This window comes from Protopterus annectens, chromosome 10.part0, assembly GCF_019279795.1.
Source record: "Protopterus annectens isolate FY-2018-M chromosome 10.part0, PAN1.0, whole genome shotgun sequence".
NCBI classification, from domain to species: domain Eukaryota; kingdom Metazoa; phylum Chordata; order Ceratodontiformes; family Protopteridae; genus Protopterus; species Protopterus annectens.
In genome coordinates this window covers 1,781,474,835-1,781,480,834 of record NC_056744.1, presented here as the reverse complement: position 1 = coordinate 1,781,480,834, position 6,000 = coordinate 1,781,474,835, and the positions used below count along the sequence as shown (strand labels likewise).

The following is a 6,000-nucleotide window of genomic DNA, read 5'->3' as shown; positions in this document are numbered from 1 at the left end:
TTCCCAGTTAATGGTGGGGTAGTTGAAAATCACCCATTATTAGGGTGTTGGGTTGTATCCTAATATTTTCCAGTGTATCAAGAAATGAGGAGTGGGAATCTTCGGGCATGGTGGGGGATATGTAGCAAGTTACAATTTGGATTGCGGTCTTGCCCAGAGTTAGTTGCACTTGGATAATCCCGGATGCATTATGCTGAGCAACTAGCCTGAAGGTGTGGATATCCTTAATGAATATGGACACGCCTCTGCCTTTAGTGTTTTGGTCCAGGTTAGGTGGCCGAAAGGTGTGGTATGAATTATAGCCTGGTAATGCAGGGGTGCTCTCTGGAGCCTTGAACCAGGTCCCTGTCACTACACAGATGTCGATGTTCTCCATTTTAAGGAGCACCTTGAGTGAATGCATTTTGAGGTTTAGACTTCTAGCATTGAGTAGCATTACCCTCATATTTTGCTTGCTTGTATCTGTTATGGTGGTGAATTTGTCATTTGAACCTTGCCTAAAAGAGGCACAACAGGGGTGGCAAGAGCCTTTCCCAGTATCCGGAATCACAGGGGTGACAGGTGCAGGCCATCTCTGGCAAAGCATCGTGGTCTATTGACCATGTCATCCCAGGCAGACAGATACTGGATCCCCTTAGAATGACACCAGAAGCTTAGCCAATTGTGGAAGTCAATCATTTTGTCCTTGTACTGTGGTATCATTCTGGGTGATGGCAGGATGCTACTCAGGGCTAGAGTCATACCTGCCTGGGCTACAAGATCGGAGAGCTCCTCCATGTCTCTTTTCATGTAGTCCAGGGAGGTATGTCTCAGGTCATTCACACCAGCATGGTCAATGACAGAGTCATAATGATGAGTTCATAAAGATTTTAATGACTCAGGAAGTAGTTTTCATTATTATAAAATGCACGGCCTTCTGGGTAGTTATCTCTTTTATATCTGATGGTTCCCTTAGTGGGGTGCTCAGCACAACTAGTTCATATCTGCTCTGCTTTCCACTTCAGAAACAGTTTGTCTGAGACACTATTTACAAAGCTCTAAGGTGTGTTTTTTTTAAACAATACTATCTAAAATACATCATTTTTAAATTTTATTTCTTGCTATATTTTGCAAAATTGCTAGTGCAAAAATCCATGTGTCCCCAAAAGTGTAGAAATTAAACTTAAGATATGTGGGTGGAAATAATATTTTGAATATTGTGTCTTTAATGTTAGAAGTCTGAAGGAGGATGTGAATAAGAAAAGGTTCAGATAGCACTTTTGCAGGGAACAAAATTAGGGAATCCTATTAACAGAGACCATTTTGGTAGAACTTTGTGTTTATTCTAAGTCAAGGACATGAGACTTTACGTTGTTTGGAAGAGTGTGCATTTTCAGGCTGTTGTACAGAGTAATTAACCTTAGTTTATAAAGGCTGGTGTCTCATCTGCAGTGCTGTCCACAATATGCACATAAGTACTCATCATGTTTTCATATTAAAGATCAGAAGATAACTGTTATATGCTCCAACAGTCTATAAGATGCAATGACAACCCATTTGGCAAATAGCTGTGCAGAGTTTGGCTTGTTATTCTGTACTGATAGCACATTTCTAGATCACTGAAAATCAAAATAATGCATGTAGTTGCTTTCCATCATGTAATATAGTTAAAAGATTTTGCTTGGAAGAAAAGAATCTTCCAAAGCAGTAGTGTGAAAGGTCAGTTGTCCTGTTGGCAACTCACACCTGACATGTAGCTTACTGCATTGAAGGTAAGTACCAGAAATGATTATAAATACACAGTCACTATAAAAATAATGCCTGTGCACTAATCTCAGCCTGCACACGGTAAAAGAAAATGTGCAAACACATATTTAGACAACTCTGTGGTTTTGTTTCAAGGCAACTAATGTTGCCTGAGGAAGAAAAAAAGCTTTGTGCTGTTGATATCTGACTACCAAAGAATCCACAGGAAAGATGAATATTTGAGAGATGAAAACTGATTAGCTGGTATTTTTGGAAAATATTGAATATATTTGTTTATTACTTTAGGATTTGTATGCTAAAGCCACAGAAAAGGGTCACTGTTATATTCCTGAAGCTAGGCATTGTTTTTCAGCATTTCTCAGCAGTAACATGATTAACTAGACATCGGACCCTGATCACTTACTGCTTACTGGAACTGTTACTCATTTTGCATTTGTCCAGACCAGCAGGCATCATAATTATGGGGAATAGGAGCAGGTTATTCCTCTCTGATGATCAACATTACCTCTCTGTTGAGAGCAAATCTACTTTCTTCACAATTCAACATGGTCACCCTTGTATACAGACACAGTAAAATATGTTTGTAATGTCTTCATACCCACCCCGACAGTAACATATGGCGGACTGTCTGCCATTTCCTCCTTTAACCAGAGGCATGACATTCTATAATGAAGTATGCCTATCAACCTCAAAGTGTAACCAATCAATATGAGCATAACTTAATCTTTTAGCCTCTTCCAGGAGTTCCTCCTCTATGACATTTAACGCAGACCATATCTCCTTAATATCTTGGTGGAAGAATATTTTTTATTGGCTTTACTATGGCATGGATATAGTCTAGGAAATCCAGCATTATCAGTTTCCATATATACTCTGCCACAATGCCAGTGATTGGGGAAAATAGTCAAGTGTTTTCTGTCTTTGTCTTTCTTAACAATTGGTTTACATCTTATCTTAATGTATAAAAATTACTCATCTATTTTATTTTTCTTTTCGGTACAGCGTTATTGTTTCTGCTCCACTAGAGAAGGGAATACAAAACAGAACAGGGAAGATCTTCTCCTGCAACTACAATTCAGGACAGTGCAGGGCTATTTCCATAAATGGTATGTATCCTTTTGTTAAAATTTTGGCACCAAAAGTAGTAATAATAGAGAATTTGATTTGAAGTGAAATAGAAATGGTGTAATACAGTTACTGAGTGAACATGCGTATTACAAAGGAAAAGAGAAGTGTGGGTGCTTTTGAACTACCTATAAGACCAATTTGTAAGATTATATGGGAATAGACTAACATTCCACATTGACCAGTAACTCTGTACCCCACTACAAAAGATAGGGCTTCACCAGTCCCCATTGTGTATAAGCTGATGGGCACTGGAAAAATTCCCACACCCTGTTCCCAAAGCAGAATTGAGCTTTCTACAATAAATGAAGTCTCAGAAGTGCACATTAGTGCACACACACACTCACACACACACACACACACACACACACACACACACACACACACACACACACACACACACACATACACACACACTTCTTTCTCTCTCACTGCATGTTTACCTACAGACATACAGACATCTTGGAAGACTGCATTTACAGCATGTTTTTGGAGTTTTATTAGCTTGTAGGAATCTGTACTGAAAACTAACACTATAATCAGATAGTGCAACTTCGTGTTTATACTAACTATAAATTTTAAATGATAATTATTGTAGTCTAGCCTTTGATCAAACAAATGCAAACGTTGTTCAAAACAGAAACTGTCCATTGTGTTTGTTTTGATTTTTGGGAATTGCGGAACAGCTTGGTGAAATATGCTATACTGCTTCACTGATTGATAAAAATAATGCAATGTCATGATTCTCTTTCACAATGGCCTTTCATTTTTCTAAATCAGAAAAAATAAAAAAGACAAAATATAAGAATTCTAGATCTGGATCTGGCATGAGGAGCTCAGTCCTTATTAACAGCAGTCAGCAGGACTAATGGACTAATTTCATTAGTTATTATATTAGCTTAGCATCTGAAATTTTATCAGGAAAATAAGTCCTTCCTCTTTACCCATAATACACTGCATGGAACCTTCCTCTCTAAACATTTTGTCCCAAGCATTAGTGAAGGGCATCAGAGAGATGACCCCCCACAGCCCTCCTGGGCTACTTCCAATACTTCTTTCTAAGTCAGTCAGCTAACTCTTTTCCAAGATAGCAAATGTTCTTTATTTCATTACTTCCCTCAACACACTGGTATTTTTTCCACCTTTCCATAGTTGTGATGATGTTCCATCTTGCTGCTCTTTGAAGCCTTTTGTTGGTGTTGTTTGCTTATGGCTTACTAGAGTTTCTCTGTGTTAGCAACTATTGTTTCAAAAATTGACTGTGCTTTCAAGAAATGTCAATGTAGTAACAGGATTGTATCTTTGAACAGGCTTGAGCAATACTTGTTCTGTCTAGGGATATCGCTTTCTGTTCATAAAAGTGAAAGGTGTAAGATCTTAACCCTAATACTCTAAGAAAATAAAATAAAAGTTTTATCTCTTAAAGAAACATTTCTTCTGAAGACATTTCTTTGGACCTGAAGAACATCTCGGAGCTGAAGGCTTTGATCTTGACCTCAAAGCTGATTGTCATAACCATTTCTTCTGGAACAAAGTCCTGTGATGTAAAGATATTCTATTTTAGATCAGCAACCTAACAAGCCAACTTCTTTAAAAGGCAAAAATGTTCAGTGATACTTACTGACACACCACTTTGTGCTTAACTTCTCCACTGTCTCGACTCTAATTTGACTATAACAAGTTGGTGGAAGCCATTTTATGGACTCAGTAAAAGATGACTCTAGTCTGATACCCAACAACTTCCATGGGCCTGTTCTCCATCTTCCTGTTATTCTACAGGTCTTCCAGATTTTCCACACAGGTCCCCATTGTATTGGTGCTAGTACTGAGGATGATGACATTAACCTGTATGATGTGAGTGACTGAAGACTTATTGACAGCATTCATGGGCCCTCTCTTGGGTCCACTAATTAGGCAATAAACCTTCTGAGCCACCAGTGTTGATTCCCTTGGTTTTGACTCTACCATCCATGTGAAGCATAGTTCCTCCCTATCACTATTTAAACACAACTTGGACCAATGAATGGGTAATCAGAAATTCTCCCAGGTGTGGCCCCTATGTCTCTGACAGGCGCTGGCAGTCAGTAAATCACTCCATAGTATAAATCAAAGTTGTGGGTCACATTCAGATTACAAGGCCAGGTTTATAAGGGCTCTAGTGGTCATTGCTGTAGTACTGACCTATGAATCCATGAAACAGTGTTGGTGGACATTTTTTGACCTGTCAGTCAAGGTTAACACATTGGAGATGAGCTCAGCAGCAGGATTTTCAGCAACAGTATCAGTCTCAGTCGGGTCGGCCCTTTAGCCATTAGTGATGATGTCATCATGCTGCCTCATGATGACATCAGTAATTATACGCCCACTGCAGACAACCCCCAATTCAGATGTCAGTTCCACTCGCCATTGCAGATCATCTTCTAACTTTGTCTATGGATGTCCCTCTTGTCCAGCTGCAGGGCAAAAGGTCCAAGATGATATTGCTTGTCACACCATGATATCAGGACATAGCCATGCATCCTTGTTTTTTTTCTTTTTTTTTGCATAAACCTGTTATCTCTGAGAGTAGCTAAAAGGCAAATGTGTAAAGGAAGCATATAGATTCACTCAATGAGTCCTCTAATCCCACTGATGAAGATAAAGGGGGTACAGATTCCCCTTCATCTTCCAGTTATTATCCTAAATTCGTGGAGCTTTTAGAAATGAATCGTGATGATAATTCTGATAAAACTGTAAGAATTGCTAAAAACACATTTAAATTATGTAGAACCTATGGAATGTGATATGACATCTGCTAATATGGTTGAAACTGCATTCTGTTACTGTTCAACTGCTAAATTAATGTTCTATTTTAGTGGGTGGTAAGAAACTGCAAGGGCTGATAGATATGAGTAATGTGTTCATTCTTATAAAAGAGCGATATATTTGCAAACAGAAGGCTCTGATAAAGACAGCTGTGAAAGTAGTGATCATTCAGGTGGACAAAAAAGTACATCCTAGTGCACTAGTATCCCATTTAACATTATTTGATAATTAAGAATGACTTTATTCACATTAAAGAATTGTGGAGGCACTGGGAAGGGGTAAGAGCCTTTTATAAGTCATATCACTCACTTAAGAGGAAAGTAC

General features: G+C 38.6%; 1 protein-coding gene across 1 annotated transcript in view; it reads left to right on the top strand.

Moving 5' to 3' along the window:
• Positions 1 to 2,752: 2,752 nt before the first annotated feature.
• The window catches only part of LOC122814494 (integrin alpha-M-like), a 646,884-nt gene continuing 643,636 nt past the window's right edge, over positions 2,753 to 6,000 (top strand). Inside the window, exon 1 of the mRNA XM_044087069.1 lies at positions 2,753 to 2,852. The gene's annotated coding sequence lies outside the window, so the exon portion shown is untranslated. The remainder of the gene's footprint in view (positions 2,853 to 6,000) is intronic.